At 37.4% G+C, this 19000-nt stretch overlaps 1 long non-coding RNA gene across 1 annotated transcript; it reads right to left on the bottom strand.

The window, feature by feature from the left end:
* Window positions 1-2920: 2920 nt before the first annotated feature.
* Window positions 2921-18110, bottom strand: LOC114253983. The gene is made up of 2 exons (XR_003625407.2): window positions 16703-18110; window positions 2921-3367 (listed from the first exon to the last, which is right to left on the bottom strand). It is a non-coding gene; the product is annotated as an uncharacterized LOC114253983 (long non-coding RNA).
* Window positions 18111-19000: the final 890 nt, after the last annotated feature.

Raw genomic sequence — 19000 nt, 5'->3', positions numbered from 1 at the left:
CAGTAAATATTCATCATACGTACATTCTCTCGTGTGCAAGTTCTTATTTAAAAAATTAATGACAATAGAAGGCAATACATTGTCCCAATTGTCCAATCATCATCCTAAAATTGACATCATGAGGTTAATCACCTTTCGAATTCTGTTCTTCCTGTGATCTAAATCCGTGTATTGAGAATAGATTCGTTATATACGGTGATCGTACGTTATTTAAACGACAGTCTTTTATTTCAGGTGGCTCTGTGCTCTAGATATATTTTACTTTTTTCTAAATTCAATTTTATTCTTTATTTTAACAATATTACGGAGAATTTTAAGACGCATTTCAATATTTTTTAATATCGTACTGAAAGCAGATTTTTGCAGAAACGATCGACATTTGTTTAAAATTTAGTTTCATGCAATATAACTTAATTTTTGTTAATTGTGCCTTAATTTTGTTAAGTTAACATTAGTTAGATTAGATCGGTTTACAATTTCTATTATTTGGAACCTATTTTCAATTTAAACAAAGGGTTTATTTCAATACAGTCAAATCAAATTCAAACTATCAGAAAACTATGCAAGAGAGAAAATTTTTCGTAATGCTCAGATTCCTAACAGTCACAAATTAATTTAGTAATGTAAGATCCTAAAATGTTTAGATTTATCTTTTATTTTCTCCAGAAATGATCACTGTACATATAACACTTTATTCCAAATATCATTTATTGAACTGTAAGAATCAAAAATCGAATGGAGTATCTCAAGACAAACTTTATTTGACTTTAATTGAATTGCGATTTCAACTGTTATACAATAAAGTCAGAAATTGATCAAAATTTATTTATAAAATTGTATTATTTTTAAAGAAAAAGAAAAAATGACAATTTTGTTTACTATTATTCATAAAATAGAAACTATTAACAAAATAAAATAGCAGAGAGAAGGATAAAACTTTTTAGAGAAAATGTTTTTCTTTTCTGAAAAAAACATATTGAATTTATATCAATTTTTTTTAACGAAATGAGATAGAGCGCGGAATTTTGTTTAAATAAATTATAATGTGTGTATATATATATATATACATTTTTTTTAAATCTCACATATTAAAATTATATATACAACTCTTTGCTGTACGAACAAATTTCTTAATGGCTTACATAAATAAAATCGAGATAAAAATAGTTTCAATAAAAATAAGAAACAGAAAATATCAGATTTAACATGAATAACAAAAATATTGTGTTTAACATAAAAGCAAATATTTGACATTTTCAAAATATAAATAATGTCTCGATTTAACAAAGATTTTTTCATATACTTTATACTTCGATATTTTTCAAATAAACTCACACAAGTGCATTTTTATAATGCGTGAAACGTATTTATGCTATTTACATAAAATGCTTATTATGAAAACTATTAAATTTTTATGTATCCATTAAGCGGTTTTAAGCGGAGTTATCGAGCTCTTGATGCGTTCCAATTTTATTTTAATCCATTTTATTCATTTATGCATTTCATATTATAGTAACCAATATTTGATTCGAGACAGGTGGTAAAATCATCGATACGAAACAGCAGATTATGATTATTTTAGCGGAAATATTAAATATTTCGTTTATATATGTCCCGCTATATTTGCAGAAAAAAACGAACTAATGAAGATTTAATATATTATACATCAAACGTTACAAATACGTTATAAAATTTTAATAAAAATTTATATTAATTATATCGGCGAAATATATTGGAACACACGTGAAACATATCTGACAAAAACAGTAAAGAGCCGAATGCGTTAAGTGGCTTTCGAGGTATCGAAACGCTTAGTCAAATCATTCCCATATTTTTCCAATCGTTCCCATTCTCCACTCGTTTTTTGCAGCACGCGATTTCGATATATTCCAGACGCGATTTCATGCTCGCGCACGACTATGGGCATAAATGCGAAAAAGTTCTCCCCTCGTGTTTTGCAAAATTTCGCCTCGCGCCAGAACTGTTTTTTACCGAAACACTTCTTTCGGCGACTGACACGTATAACGCGCTCTCTATTCCGAATTGATGCGCTTTAAATTAATCATTACGACGCATCTTTTTACACATCACGTTGCGCTTAACCAAGTCGCAATTAACCTTTCGGCCCCTGAATTATGAAGCGCCCTGCCGGACTGCCGAATAAAAACGCTGAATAATTTTCCGTCCGCCGCAGTACCTTACTAAGCATAATTTTCACAGCACAGCGTATATGTATGTACATGCACAGAGAGAAATGCAGTCTGCCCGGTCATTTCTTACGCGAGTTTTCCACCATCTTCGTTGAAATTACCATTTCTACATCAACACGTTTTTTTTTCCCCCGTACGGCCACGAGAACTCTCGGCCCCTTTCGCACGCACACGGTCGGCGTAATATAATTTCCGCGACATAAACGCAAGTCAGCGGATTACCTACAAGTTTCAGCACTCCAAGGGCCAACACTTACTTTATGTGTCAGTTCTGCGAAAACAATTGTAATTATTGTATAAAAATATATCACGGATGTCGTGCTAAAAATAAAAAATGTATCGCGACGTCGAGATAAATTACGTTACGATGAAAGATTGCGCGTTATATTTCTATGATAATACCGCTACGAGAGGCAATCTCTGTTTTATCATTTAAGAAGAATCTTTTTTATCTCTCTTCTTATCTGCTGGCAATTTTATTTAAAAAAAAAAACTGCCTTTGATCGATTTAATCTCGTTAAACTAATCTTTTGAAGAGGAGTTGAATCAGTCTGTTACCCTTATCTTGACATTAATTAAAAGAAGATAATGGAACGCTAATCGCATAATTCTTTTTTAATTACGCGCATCAATCTATACATCACATTTTGCGTCATAATTAAGTAGATCGATGCGTGTGGACAATGAAAAAACGGCAGCTTTTAGCACAGTTCTGTTTTAAAACTCTCTTTATTTTATTTTTCGAGAAATATATTTTTGACAGTTATGTATATTTATTTGGAATGTTTTTGGAACCATTCAGTATACCATTAGCACATGATTTTTTTTCTGGCGCTATTAACCATTTATTTTGCAAATGACCCAGATTACGGCGTAACATATACGTAAACAGATCGAATTTCGCAACCTTTTTGTTCTAATAACGCATCCGATAATTTAATCTGCGACGTATTTAAAATGAACGAAGTCAATCTCTAATACATGCTTCGGAGTTCCTATCGATTTATTCGGATACACGAGATACACCCCGAGGTGAGGGGATCGCTGTTATTTTCTTCCCTTTTTTTCTTCTTTTCGTCAAACATTTACTATCCGCCTCGACCGCCACCAAGATTGGCTCCTCATCGGCAACCTATGTGCTATGTTCTCTACCGAAGCTGTAACAAAAATTGAAAGTGGTAAAGTGACAAGTTTTTCCGATAATGAAAATAAAAAGACGAAATCCATGGGATGATTATTCCAGGGCGAAAAAAATTTTCCCATCTCTCCTGCTTCTCGCGTACGCCGTGAAATTCGACTTATTATCAATCATTAATAGTTTACGTAATTAAAGTATTGAATATACGATGTAATAAACGATAAATTTATTACGACAAGTGAGTAGCAAATTTATTTATTTGGAAGATCGTGAATTTTATTCGTTTACATCGCCCCGCGAGTAACCCAGCAAAAGTGAGATAATTGAATCTTGTTTCTGCATAACTAACCGACATTGCGAAGTTAAATTACAAACGTCGTAATTACGGCTTTATGGCATCATAGGTCTTTACGCAAAACGGCAAGCGGTATTAAGGTAAAAGGAAGAGCAGAAAAGTTCTGGAATAATTACTATTAATGCTCTCTGTCCTATATATCTGGCCGTTTCCCGTCGCCGCAATGCGTTCGTGATATAATCGATCGTTTCGCCAGGACGACTAATTACCTCGCCGTTAATTTGCAACGCGCATTGCCGTCGGCGACTGCTTTGCAACATCATAACGGTGATTAAACTGATAAAATCGTAATTGTTTTTTTTTGTAAACTTCCCTAAATTCATCTACATAATCGCAAATTACTCGCTAATATACAAGAAGCAATATGCAAGAGTAAGCAGTTGTCAGATGTGAAGTTTTCGTGTAAAAAAAATGCGAAAATGTAACAAAGTCAGTATTTTTTAAAACATCTCTTGAATACCTTGATACACAAGCTTATTAGCTTAGTAAAATAAAGAGTAAAAGATTTAAAATTTATTGATATAAAAACGCTTGGCAATATATTTAAATCTTGTTTTAATTACTACACTAAGCTTATACATCAATAGAACGTTTTTAAAAAAATACTAATTTGTTATATTCTAATTTGTGACACTTTTGATACAAAGAACTCGGCATCTGACAAATACTTACTTTTGTATATAATTTCTTATTATATTAATGAATAATTTGCAATTATGTAAATACATTATAAGATATTAATAACGTTAACGTAACGTTAACATAAGGTATTAATAAATGGTATTCATTAGAGTAGAGTGTATCGTATGCAATCAATTTTCCGAAACGATTAAAAAATTCGATTACGAACTTTTTATCCGCAAAATTCCTTTCGAACGCCACTGTGCGGCGAATCGATATTTCAAATTAATTGAAAGCGGTTCCCGGTTAGCACCTATGGTACTATCGTGGGCTATCGTGTCGACAGCCCGCCAATTTATCCATCTCATCGAAAAGGCACGACTTCCTGCTTAAGTTCGGGACACGTTGATGAATATCGGGCTCGGGTAGTTATTAATCAAGTGAAGCGATAACAACCGATATCGATATAGATATCGATGAAATATCTCTTGGGACGATAAAGTATTAATTAGACTTTCGCACCATTTCCGCAATATTTCTTTTCAACGATCGACACTTTGTCTTTCGATCAGCTTCACCGTAGCTTCAAATTAGCTGCGAAACCGCTACAAATTAGTTAACTGAGGTAAAACCGTCTTACTTTCCTCAAAGTTTTTGAAACATTTATTCTCTTGTATAAAAGAGTGAGATTTCAGTTTTATGGTAATTTAATTTAATTATTTGAAAACGATTTACAGGATTTGTGAAGGTAGCACGACATTTTATTAAAAAAAAATTAGAATCTCAGTAACATTTTCCAATGTTCTCAAATTCTTTATACAAATGAAAAAAAGTTCTGTATTCTCTTTAAAAGAACAAAAATGAAAAATGTCATTATTAACTTCGTGAAGTTCTATGCTTTGCATTCGTTTTTAAACAAAGTTCGATTAAATATCTTTTAAAAATTTTTTAATGCTAAAAGTCAACACGAAACTGGAACAAAGAGCTGAGTATTCATCGCAGTTCTAACGAGAGTTCTTCAGTAGTTCTCGCAGAGTTTTATACGGTGCGATTATTTGTAAACAGAGTTCCGGCAATTAAAGTATTTTTAAATAATTTTTTAATATCCGAAGTTAACGCGACACTCAGACAAAAATTTTCGTGCTGGGTTTATCATAATTTTAACAACAATTCTTAGTAAATCTTGCAGAGCTCTAGTTTGAGTGTCGTGATTTGGGCATTAAGAAATTAATAAAAAATATTTAATCGCCGGAACTCTGTTTAAAAATAATTACAGATAAAACTCTGCAATGACTATCGAGAACTCTCGCTAAAACTGCGATAAATACTTAGCACGAGATCTTTTGCTTGAGAATGACATGTGTGTCATGTTCAATATTAAAAGTTAGAAAAAAGAACATTGTTAAAATTTTTTAATGTTACACATAATTGTAGAAACTAGCTGAAACTGGTATTAAAAGTGATAGTATTTATTCCTTGTATTTCTTATACTTTAGAGGGGAGGTGTTATACTAATTTCGCGCAGTTAGCATTTTTTATTTTTATAAAGAACTTGAGAACTATGGAAAGTGCTACTAGAATTGTAATTACTTTTTTTATATTAATAGAAGGTAGTGCTACCTTCACAAATCCCTATTTATACGTTATTACATTCACGCGATAAAAACTTATGATGAATTAAACGTATATAAATAATATATGAATAATATATGTATAATTTGCTTTGATACAGCTTTTTTAATTGTACTACATTTTGTGAATTGAATTTTTGTGAAAACAATGAATTAAAATGGACTTCGATAAATCGTATAGTAAAGTTCATATCCTTTTACACGCGTGTGCTTAATTTAAATGAATAAACGTGAAATTAGCACTCTCGCAAAATTTGTATCGTAATTGGATATGGTAAGACTAAGCGTCCCGCTTAAGCCCTTCGCATTATCATACTAATATTGCCGCAGGTACCCACGTCAGTTATCAAGTTGTAGTTGTATTTACTGAGAGAATCCCTATATCGGATGCCTGTAAGGCACAGCTAAATTATGTAGTATGCAATACGTTAATGCCCGTCGCATAGCGCACAGAAAATTCACCCTTAAATTTTATGCTAATAAGCGATGCACAATATTATATTAACGTGTCCATAATACCTAACGTTAGTGGGGATTATGTATCTGGTGAAAACGTATACCGCAATCTCTTAATCATTGCGCCAATTAATTCGTGGCACGCGGTGTGCACCGTCTAGTCAGCTAGCGGCTCTGACTTCCTGTTTAAGCTGTCTATCCCCTGTTAAGATAAAATCTAATATCCTTCTCGTACCTTGACTAAAATGGAATATGACATCAGTCACAGGAAATGACATCAGAATGATTAAATTTTACATTTAAATTTTCATACGCGTACTAAGCAACAGGGATGGCTCCGCGTAATTAATGATAATATTAGGTTATCGCTGAATCATTATGCATATTGCGAGAACGCGATGCATCCGTTATTCTATTAATTAGTCCAGGAGGTATAATGCACCGTGTAACTGAGTCCCCGGCTACGTATGCTCTTTCCTGTTCAATAAAAATCGTATCGTATATGTACTATTGTAACAGGTTTCGTAACATGTTGATACGTATAACAGAAATGAATGCAGGAAAACAAGAAGAACACAAAAAGTTCATATATACTCAATTCAGGTCAGTTATCGCAGTAGAAAATTTTGTTGATATTGTATAATAGCTGAAAAATATCAGACGCTTATAAATTTTATTAGTGAATTCTATTATGTTATAATTTTATTAAGGGGATTTTATTCTTTTAATTATATTATTTATTCAAGATTTTATTAAACTTGGGCTAATTAATTGACGACGTTCTAAGGTGTACAAAGAGTAATACCATGTTTAGTAAAAGAGACATATTTTGAATAACTAATATAATTATAAGAATAATATCTATTTAATAAAATATGAAATAATTATTAATAAATATGTATAAATTAGTATTATAAATATCTTTAGTTTTTGCTCATTTCTAATGTTAATAGAATCACCTGTATCTCGATAATTGAGTTTACCTTTAAAATGATTAATATATATGAATTTTTGGTAAATGAATTTATTTCTGAAATTATGCTATGTTATAAAATATTATTTCACACACACACACACACATATACACATACACACACGTTGGCCATCGAGCAGTTTGTCATAATATTTATATTTGGCATTTATCTAAATTGAATAAATAAAGACCAATGGGTATCTTCAAAAATCAAATTATAAATTTACAGAATTAAATATTAATTTTTAACTTTTTCTCTTCTTCTTTAATTATAAAAAGAAGTATTCGATATAGAAATTGAAAAATGAGAGAAATGATCCTCGAAGAATGGAAACCTCATTAAACAACCATCCTGCTCCCAACTATAGATAAACGTTCGGGTTTCTTATTCGTTTTTCCGATCGTTAAACGAACGACTGGAATAGATATGTTTGTAGAACCACTATGTGTTTACCTCATTTAGAAACGTAAAAACATGTTTTCGATTAATCATACAATTATGCGCATAATCTTTTTGAATGCCCGAAGTACTGAACAATATGATTTTCAAATATTTAGCCAATAAACGTTACGTACTTTCAAGGTAAATAAATAATAAATAAAAAAATTTCAGAATACAGGCAACGAAAAATGAAATCATGAATTTATTTATAAACGCAAATGCATTATAAATAACAGTATGACAGCCAATAATTAATTTTTTTATCATACACGCGAGATTGTGAGGCGCGCGCGAAAGAGAGGGAGAGGGAGAGAGAGAGAGAGAGAGCTAAGCGAGTTTTTCGCGTCACATTCGGCCGCTGACCAGGTACAGCAAATAAATTGGTAGATTCGCGAATCACGGTTCGCGTAGAATGGAGAGATTCTCGTGGGACGTTTGTAGGAGGGTTGGGTCTGTGCTGCCGGTAGGGACCGACAATACACGCAACGGAGCGGGCAAGACCGAAAAGAAAGGTAGATATACCTCCGTAAATTCCACCATTTTCATCGTCGACCTATGTGCGCGTACTCGTCATTCGATTCATCCGGCATCGTACCTTTTTCCCGCGGTATTCTCCACTTTTGGATTCGACCCGCTTCGATGCCCTCGAAGGCGCTGCCGGATAAAATGTATGTACACGTTGTACCTACAATACGCCGGGAATAACGTTAGAACGAGGGAATCGATACGCCGACAAAAATATAAAATATAAAAGCAAGAGTGGTACCTGTTTTAATTTTTCATTCGGCAATTGTTACTGCATATACGTTAACGGTTAACATATAATGCCATTTTTAAATCATACTTTTCAAATTGTTTTTTTTTCTACTTTGGGAACATTTACGAAAATTTTACATCCAATATTTGATGAAGTTTGTGAAATAATTAAAATCTCCAATGTATTTTCCATATTTAAATTTTCTTTAATTAAAAAAGCAATTATAAAAATTGATAGATTTGTTGTTGTATAATTGAAAGGTAGATATGCGATTGTTACGTATTATATTATCCTACTCGTTGATGTTTGATACGTTTCGAATGTTTTAGAAATCAATATTTAAAAATTACGCGTTTTATATTTATACAAAGCGCTAATTCTTTAAATAAAACATGTTTGCGTTATTAAAATAAATTTATATATCGCACTGTGCGGCAAATGTTATTATGTTACTCACACGTTTGTTGTATATGCGTCAAAGGAAATATTAATTTAAAACTGACAAAATTGTATCCTTTAGTATCGTTTGGGTTCTTTCCTTCATTGATTTATTTTGCAAATCTATTCAATAAAATGCTCTGATTTTTTGATGGAACGTGATAAAAGCAATGTGAACGTTTCGGCGCGGTTTTAATTGTTTATATTTCAAACGCAAGTTCTCCTGTATGCAAACACTTCAACGGTATCGTCCAAATTTACGTTATTGTTACTGTTAATTGAATGAACGTTTCACTTGGTTCTCATTCATTAAACTTGAAACAAGTCGATTAATATAAAAATATCTGAAACGCGGTGTGACGACGTACTGCAGCATGTGATACAGTATATGCATTCATTTTTAACTTTGTTGAATTTTTACAAAATCTTAATTAACCGAGAATTACAGAAATTACGTTTCAAAAATTCTAAATAATTTCCTATTATACAAGTTCTGAATATGAATTATATTTCGCGATTCCGGAAACGTATTCTGTTTTTCGGTTTAAACTTACACCACCTTTATGTACTGCACAATAATTATCTTAACAAGAAAACTTATAATAATTTATATAAAATGTTTAATGACAACAATTGATCATATGTGTGAAAAATTGTTTCTTGGATTGTAGTTAATGTACATTAAATTGACGAGCAGAATTAAGCAATAAGGAATTAGATATTATGATCTCGGAAATCTGCGTTTTTTTCTAAGTTGTCTCTCGTAAAACATCTATATCTTGTAGTTTAACTTACTGAAAGATTATTATATTAATTAGTGGGGGAGTTTAAATTTCGCTGAGACTGGATGTGCTTTTAAAAGTACGTCTAGTACGATACTTCGTATCGACTTATAACAAGAAATGATCAAGATCTCCTGAAAATGAGAAATTGCATCACATCGGCTCTTAAGATCAAACGCTCTTTAAGTTTTAACGTCTTTTTTTCGAACTATCTTTTTCGAACTCTAGGTATTATTGTACGACCTTTCACACATACACACTTACTATAAATATTCGAAAATACGCATTCCAGTGTCGCAATCCAATCTCGACGAGTGCGACGCGTTCGGAGACGATCGGTGACACTGCTTATTAAAATTCAATGCGGCAAGTGTTTGGGAGTCCCGGAAATTCTTGTGGAAAGTTCCGGCACTTGGCGCGATTTAAGTTCACCGCGAATCGTGTAACTGACGAAGGAATTAATGATCCTTTTGAAAGCCAGGGAGAATATATCATTTCAATTCGTCGCCATGAGCGGGCGGAAATGAATTCACCTTGAAAATTCATCCGTGAAAAGTTTCCCTACTTCGTCTCATCGAACGACCCCAAAAAAGGAGGAGAAGGGTGGCCAAGGAGGACGACAAGGGGTATACGTCGGATTTAATCTCTCGTGCTCGTTCGTGTGCCCGTAACGATAAATTTATCATCCTCGGGTAAAGCGAGACACGCCGCGCAGCCAACCTGTATAAATGCAAATCACGATCGCGGAATGTTTTACCATTTCTACCTTTTCGGCTCCGTGGTTCGGAGCGAGTTTAATTGCAGTCCGTAAATGTACGATTGTCTCTCTCTTTGCCTCTCTCCCTTTTAGAGCAATCTCTTAATTATTGTAATAAGATTCACCTTGATCGAACTTCCACTTCGCGCTTCGTTGCACGACGTTATAAACCCTTTTCAACGAAGCGCATACATTTCGAAAGCAGTTGCAGTTAACGCGGAACTAATAATAATAAATTGAATAATAAAATACAATCTTTGAAACATAAAGTGTTCGCGATCACTTAATAAAACGTTCTAGAACTTGATGCTCCCTGTCCGTTTCTTTCAAAATCTTTATACATAAAAAAAGAAAGAGAAAAAAAACATACACGTCGTTACGCATAAATGCAGTTCGCGAGAATATCTCGCGAAAAAGCCTTGCTATTTCAAAAGTTATTTATGCAAAAGCCATTTCGCGATTCCAGTTGCCAAACTTATCTTCGCTCTAAACTACTTAAGCGCTGATCCTATTACTCCAATAAGCGAAGCCTGCCAGCAAGGCGGCGGTGGTTGTAAAGTACTTCTGAGGTTAATCAGTTACCTGCCTTGGTAAAATGGTAATAAGGTAAATCGTAGCGAGGAATAAGTAAATCGTTCAATTATTGATCACTCGGTTATCCAGGCCCTTCGTTACAAAATGATTTTATGAAGATTTCATTAAAACCGTAGTTATGATTACAATCCTTTCCAGACGCGACGAAAGTTAATCATTTATATACATATTAGTTATTCGCCATTTCTCTTGCGGAAACGTCAATTATAGCTTGCTCGAAACAAAGCTCGAATTAGAGATGTCACTTTTTAACAATGGCGTGACAACAAGCGACGACATTGAAAAAGTTTATCATTAAGTTCATACCACGCGGAGAATAGTACGCGTTTACTTATGCAGCAATATATGTATGTTAAGCGCAAGGGTTTATATAAATCTCATAAATACAAGTGGCCAATAACTATGCGGGAGCCAATGCGATTTAGCGGGGTTCTTATCGAGGCGGGCTCCAGGACGCCGGCAACTGGAGGGATTGATTTTATCCGGCAGCCACTTTCCAGTCCGTGGCTTTTGTCCTCCGCTTTTCCCACGTCGTATTTGCACCGCGTCGTCGTGTCTCCTCCGCGCGATACATCGTCGTTTAATAAGAAATGGAAATTTCCACAATTGAATTATCGTCCCCGGGCAGGATTTCCATTTAGCTTCCGTCCGAGTAGCTAGATAACATTAAAATGAATTGCGCGTCAAACAATGGGTTTATACGACCCGACAAATTTGCTTGCTGCCTGCGATTGTTAAGCATTCCCCGGCATCCTCGTCCAGAAGCGTCAATACTTGAACGATGCGGTAACTGGCACAAAGTACAGCATGGTTAACCTACGTCAACGTCGAAACAGTTTCTATTTGCGCGGACAGCGCAACGGATCAGTTCGCCCATCGTTTAGATACGCCTCATGCATGTTATTAAGCTTCGTTCTCCCTCCAAAACATTCCGCTTTTAATGGATCAGCGGTGAGTGGCAGATTTTTTGACGAGTTCAAAATCAGTTTTCCTTCAGCACAAAAAACGTTAAATAGATTGGTAGCTAAGGAATCTTGTTATTTAAATTCTGCTAAATCCGCTTATGTGAAGTATGTATGGCAAGGAAAAGGATGGGATTTTTCTTGTTATCTTCTTGCATTTCACAAACTCATCAGTTTATTACATACTATTCATAATATTTTTATGCCGCCTCGATAATAACTCTGCCAATAGTTGAAAAAACAATTATTTCTTTATTATCTCACCATTATTAATTAAATTGCAATCGCGAGTTGAAACGCCCACCCGGTTAAAAGTTAATCTCCCCGAGATTTTCTTTTTTCAGTCTGTGTATACAGAATGATATATCATACGGCTGCATGATTACTCTAACATGATAAATAAAAGGAAGGAGAGATGGATGGAAATAAAGCGCGCGGTAGCCCTTAGAGCGAGCAAACGAATGCGCGAACACGCTGGATGCCGGAAGGGGCTCGAGTCGATTTTTGTTAGAGCAGCTCGACGATCTTCCTCTTCCAGCGATTTGACTTTCAAATTTCCTCTGCCGCGGAAAAATGTACTCTCCACCGCCGTCGTTGCTGCTGCTGCTCGAGAGCATCTTCGAGGGACTACTGCCTTACCGTTCACCGTTCGTCGCAACCCTCTCTCGCGTTAGGCAAGCGGGCATAAAAATGATCTCTACGACGGAAACCGTCGGTTGCACGGAGATTGATTTGCAACACTCGGTTCAGAGCGGAAAATCACCATCATCTCGTGCCTTCCGGGTAACCGCAAGGTAGAATCGCATTTTTGAATATGGTCGCGCTTTATCTCGCTGTTTTAACCGCAAATCATGTACGCTCGATGTAATATGCGGTGCCATATGAGGTGTAAACTCAACTAAAGATCTATGAACTCAAATAAAGTACGTTAAGATTCCGTCGGGTTAACTGAGCGTGGGATTGAAAAATCTGGAACGTGAGATTCGGCATTGAAAACTAATCCCAAAGAGTGAATTTCAATTAAGGGAGAATATCGTTTGTATTCGTGCATATTTCTCCGATATGACGATATAATAAACAATCGGGAATGTGTTTGGGATGATTTTAATTAATGGAAGACGTACAACGCGTTGTAATCAAGAAAAGGAAGCTAGAGGGTAAATCGAGAGATGGATTTCACGGAGTAGCATCGAAGTTCTTTTTTTTTTTCGTTTTCATTATTTCTAAACACTCTTCGTATCGTAAGCAAGTGGGGCGCTCTGATTGCGAAAGCGGAAGTGGCGCGCAAGAGTGTGCGGGGGACAGTCGGGTAAATATTGATTGAAACGGCTGAAAGGACAATCTATATGCATGGGGTGCGTCCGTACATGCCGCGTGACGCGAAGATATGATTTGGGCAAAAAATAGAGAGCGAGCGTTTAGATGTTGTGTTCCGCGACTCGACCAAAGATTTAACCAACCTATTTTCATCGAGGAGGCGCCAGGAGGGCTTGTCGTTTCCCCAACTCCGCGGGATTAACTTTTGCAAGGTGCGATTTGCAGTCACGCGACCGCCGCGCCGCCGGCCGCCGCATACTTACGGCGAAATGGCGTAAAACGCGCCGGAATCGTATCGTGCGGCATTCGCGGCGGACCCGGTGGGGCGAAACTAATAGACTATAAAGTGCCGCGATCAACAGTTACAACGGAGAATTCGATTGGAATGCATGCAATCGACCGCGTTGCAGTTTCCGCCGGGGTAAGCCGACCGCGCGGCCGTTTCATATCTGGAATTTCAAATACCCGCGAATTTCGTTTCTAAAGGTGCAAATTTATCTGTCGACGGCGAGCGGCGCCGGCCGGTGGCAGGTGTATATACGCGGACGGTAAACCGCGGAAATCGGGATTATCTCGTCCTCACAATTTAAAGAAGTTACGCGAGGGGATTTTCATCATTTTCCCGTATTGTTTACCTTCCGCCTTACGACGGTAGTAAGGTAACGCAAAATATCACGGGAACGTGATATTTATAAAACGTGACGACGATTCCCAGAGGGAATTTCTACACGCGCGTATGTACACGCGCTGTACACATTTACCGGAGCACCGGATATTTTCTACATCTGTCCATTTATTTTCCCCCCGTTTCTTCCTCGGGACCAATGTAAACTTATCGACAAGAAATATATTTCGAGTTAAAAATACAAGAGCGAAGTTGGACTCTCCGTCTGGCCGCGGCGTTAGTGGTTTCCGATGTAGGAGGAAGCGCGGGCCGAAGTCACTTCGACCGCGCTTTAATGCGACACACTCTTGTTCTTCTCCCGCGGACGTTACCGAACCGGAGACCAGGAGACCCCATTTATACGTCGGTCGCTTCGTCAACGCCACCGTGGAACGCGGGAACTTCGCGGTCGCCGTGTTTATCGTCGCTGACCGAGAGGAATGAGAAAACGCGCGATATTCGCCTCGTCGTCCCCGGCGGCCAAAGTTTTTCCATTATTCGTGAAAGCTGCGGAAGCGCGACGGCCGGAAGGGCTTCCGTGCGTTGAGATGATCGCCCGGGGGAGAGGGGGGGGGGGGAGGAGTGCGGGTGCTCACCCGAGCGGACGTCGGACCGATCGCGGAAGCGCGGAGAAATGGACGGCCGCTGTCTGACGGCTGGCGGCGGGGAAGTACGTGGGAAAAGTTACAATCGCGGATTATGAAATGCATCGCGCGAATTAACGTCGCGCGCTATCCCGACACGTCCTGGCGATATTTCAGCATTCAGCTCGGCAGATATCTGGCTTCACCCCCGAACGAACGAACGAACGAACGAATGAACGGCACTCGCTTCCGCGGTTGCTTTCTCTCTCTCTTTCTCTCTCTCGTCGTTAGTTATACCGTCGTTAGTTTACCACTGCGCCTGCGGAGGAGAGCGCATGTTGACGAGACGGTTAATTTTATCTTTATTTACGCTGTTAACGCGGAGCCTGTCCCAGAAATCTGGTGCCTGGCGCGACGACGGGAGTTTCTGACAAATCTGAAAAGGATTTTCTCCCTACTAAAAGCTTCGCGGAGAGCTTTATTTTTATACGTACGAAAGACCCCGTAAAGAATTAATTTCTTTTTTCGCCCTTAAACTTTCTCGAACTTCCGGATTATCCCCGACCTTTCGCTTACAATTGCATAGAGCTCAGGAACTATTTATGCCTTCGCTTTGAAACAAGCGCGATTCTTCATCGTTGGCTTGACATCCAACATTTCCATTAAGGGGGGAAAATATATACAGCTATGTGTGTACAGTATTCGTAGAGACAACGTACATTATGATGGCGTACGGGAAGTAGAAATTGTCAGATATGCGAACAATATACCCCGCGTTTTTTTTTTTTCTTTTATTGTTTTTTCTCTCGCCGAAGGACGGTAGAGTAAATGATTTCTCGACACGTACGCAACAATATTCGCTGGCTTCGCCCCTTTTTTTCCACATTTTGATACGTGTCAGCTCGTCCCGCGGACGATGGACCGAACGCTACGTGAGGTGGGGAAGGGAAAAAGGCAACGTAACACAGACGATAAAAGGGAGAGGAAGCTGCTGGGAGCGGCGATTGGCAACGACGGGCTTCAATAAGTGTCCAAGTTTGCTACAATAGCCTTTGCAACAAAACGATCGAATCGCAAGTGTAACGTATCACGTACATTATTAACCAACTTGGCCGGCGTGGATAAATACAGTGTTTCACGGCTCTGATGACGTCGTAACAAAAAAATCAAATTCTCCATTAATTAATTCTCGTTTTATTAAGAAGAATAATCTTGTTACCGCGTTTACTCAAATTATGTCAATACTGTTGGAAGGACAACGCTGTATTGTTTCTGTCGCTGGAGTCTATGAATAATCATGGCGAGAGGTGCTTTCCATTTTACAATTTCGCTGAATGTTATGATTATTCATCTCAGTTAGGGACGGAAATAATAAATAAAAGCTGTGAAATGCATCTAAAGTTTCCTGCAAAATTTAAAACATATAGAGTGTCGCCGAACTACCAGGATATCCTTTCAATAAAAGATATTTTGACACAATTTTTGATCGAGTTTTCTTTCCCGGATATATAATATTTCGAGAGAATTATCTTTTATTATAACTTTCCACTTTTTGCACCATATACTATAACCATATACTACCTTTAAATTCTATTATAATAACTTTCAATTTGAGCTCTCACAACACTAAAATGAAATAAAAATATAATTAAATATATAATTAAAGGTAATTAAAAGCATAATTTTATCATGACTGCACAACGTATTGTTCTACCTACATTGATAAATGAGTAAAATTAACCATCCTATTAAAAGCAAGTATCTCTAGTTTTATCTGGCGCATTATCCAGGTAAATTAGACGCGATTACCCAACTAATACCCATGTGGTTTCAAATCGACTAGATTACGATGGTAAGGTAAAATATTAGTACGTGATCGGAGATCTTCTTTGGTACACCACTTCTGTTTTCCGATATCTCTCAAACTAATTTCCTTAATACACTTCTCGTACTTATTGCCAGATATAAAAATAAAGTAGATAAAGTATCAATTACAAGAAATGATCATAAACGTTACTCACCCGCATATGTCACGATACACCGTTTGACCCATATTGTTCCCAGCGAGGGGCTTCCCAGAAGACAGAGATCTAGCTGATCTAGGGCAAAGATCACATCGTGGCCGGTAAAAGGGTACAAAAGGGTAGAAGCGACGGGATTCAAGAGAGGCGCTCGGTTTTCCCACGTAACTGTCGTTGCAGTTGCGACGTAATCGAATCGAAACTATAATAACTTTGTCCCGAGCGCGGTACCTGGCGGTAAACTCGATTTATCTCCGAGAGGAGTGACGACAGTCAGGGTCGGCCGGTGCGAGTGACGAAGAAGGACCGACCGAGGAGGAGCAAGTAGTCTGTGTAGCCGGAGGACGATCGATAGCCCCGCGCGGCGGACCGATTCCCCAGTATTTCCCTATCCTTTCGTAGTTACGGCCTCGTCGGGACGCGGGAACGTCGCCGTTTTATGGCTTATAAAACGCCGGCCGACGGAGGACCTCGGTTCCTCGGGACGAAAGGACAGGAGGGAGGAACAGATTTGCCTGTCATTTGCTGTTAATGTCTCGCGAGGCGCGTTTACGTCATTTGGTCCGGCGTCAAGCGTGATGGGAGATTGAAAGACGTTGATCGATATATTATTACCATGCAAAAGCGATAGATCGATCGCGAAATTTCCGCGAATACACTACAGCCGGGTATTCTGACGAAGCAAAAATGTGAAAGAGATAAATTTTCGATTGTTTTCTGAATAGTCTTTTTTTTTTTTTTTGCTGAAACGATTTTTTACTCCGAATTTATCATTCCAATTTTTATGTGGTGGAAAGGAAGTACGCAGATATCCCGATTTATGTTACGTATTGTTACCGGTATATACCACTCGGGTCGATAAAATTGTCTCTCATTATTTATATTTCGTCGGTGTTCCTTCTCGGCGAGCGTGCAAGAAGATATTTCCAGCTAAATTCAAACGTTTTATTATCATAAATATCTCAGTACTGTATCTTACACGTACAAGCAACGAATCTTAAGAAATATTATACATTAATGTGATAAAATACATGACCTTGGTCCAAAGGCCGTGGGTTAGATAGGAAGTTAAATTATGTACGTGAACTATATATCGGCAGTCACTTTCTATCGGACGTATTTCGAGCGAATTCCGTTCTTAGCGAAAATTTAATGGAAGAGAAAGAACGATCGAGGAATTAAGTTTGAAGAATTCAGGCAGACTCTGCTCTCCGACACGGGCGCTTCATTATACTCTCCGCTTTAATTAGGAATTTCATTATCGAGAAATTTAATATATAAAAAATTAAAAGGCAGCGGTATACAAGGTTATCACATGCCGGTTTCTAGGCCACATCACCCTCGCGAGCCTCAAATATTTTCATTATAGATTTATCGTAAAGTGAATTTTTTTGCAACATTTGTAGGAAGGGGGAGACGATCGGATTCCCGCGGTAAATTAACGAGAAATCGTCTGGGTTGTCTGGATCAGCCGGGGACAATACTTTTTGACATCGTCAGGTAATATATGCCCGATTCTAACCGCCATATCCGACAAGAGGGGTAGAGAAGAAGTCACAACGAATGGCCGAAGAGATATGATCGCCGGATAAAAAGTTCCGCCGGGGACGATGGGTTTTCATCTCGACCGCGTGAAAAAAGCCGCGGTATTCAATAAAAGTGGAATAATTAACGCCGCCGTAGCACGTGTGCCCGGTGATAAATCTCCAAGTTATATTGGCGTCGGGGAACTATGCGGATGCCCAAACGGAGTTTAACTTTAACGATTAACGCGCAAACGTGACTGTTCACTTTCGTCGACCGAATGAGATCGGGATCGAGTCGTCAAGCCCGCGAGGAGGGTGCAATTATTACGCGTGACTTATATAGCGCGAACACGCGGAAGAAGCGTATATAAGCTTCGAGTAACGACATTGCGAGACGGCAAACGGAAAATAATGAGATGTGCTCGCGGAAAGCGCCCGCGTAAACACCCCGCGAAACAATGTTATTTTGCGTTCGAGATCCGTTTATATAGTGTTATATATCTCGCGTGATAAAGTTAGAACGATATGATGTATGTGTGTGTGTACGATATATTTATGTTTTATTGTGGCCTTATTTTACTACGCGTTTAATTAAAATATCACGGACTGTTTTCTATAACTCGATAACTTAGAATAGCTCTGTTGTTTTTAACGATACGAAAGAAAAAGATGTTCGTTTCAAAAGGTTAAATATAAACGATAGATAACATTTTTCCTTTATTTTGCGAGATTTTGAGGTCATTAACTTATTTTTTAATGGGATGACACATTT

Source organism: Monomorium pharaonis, chromosome 4 (genome assembly GCF_013373865.1).
Source record: "Monomorium pharaonis isolate MP-MQ-018 chromosome 4, ASM1337386v2, whole genome shotgun sequence".
Lineage (NCBI taxonomy): Eukaryota > Metazoa > Arthropoda > Insecta > Hymenoptera > Formicidae > Monomorium > Monomorium pharaonis.
The sequence above is the reverse complement of the archived record's forward strand: the minus strand, read 5'-3'. Positions and strand labels throughout refer to the sequence as shown.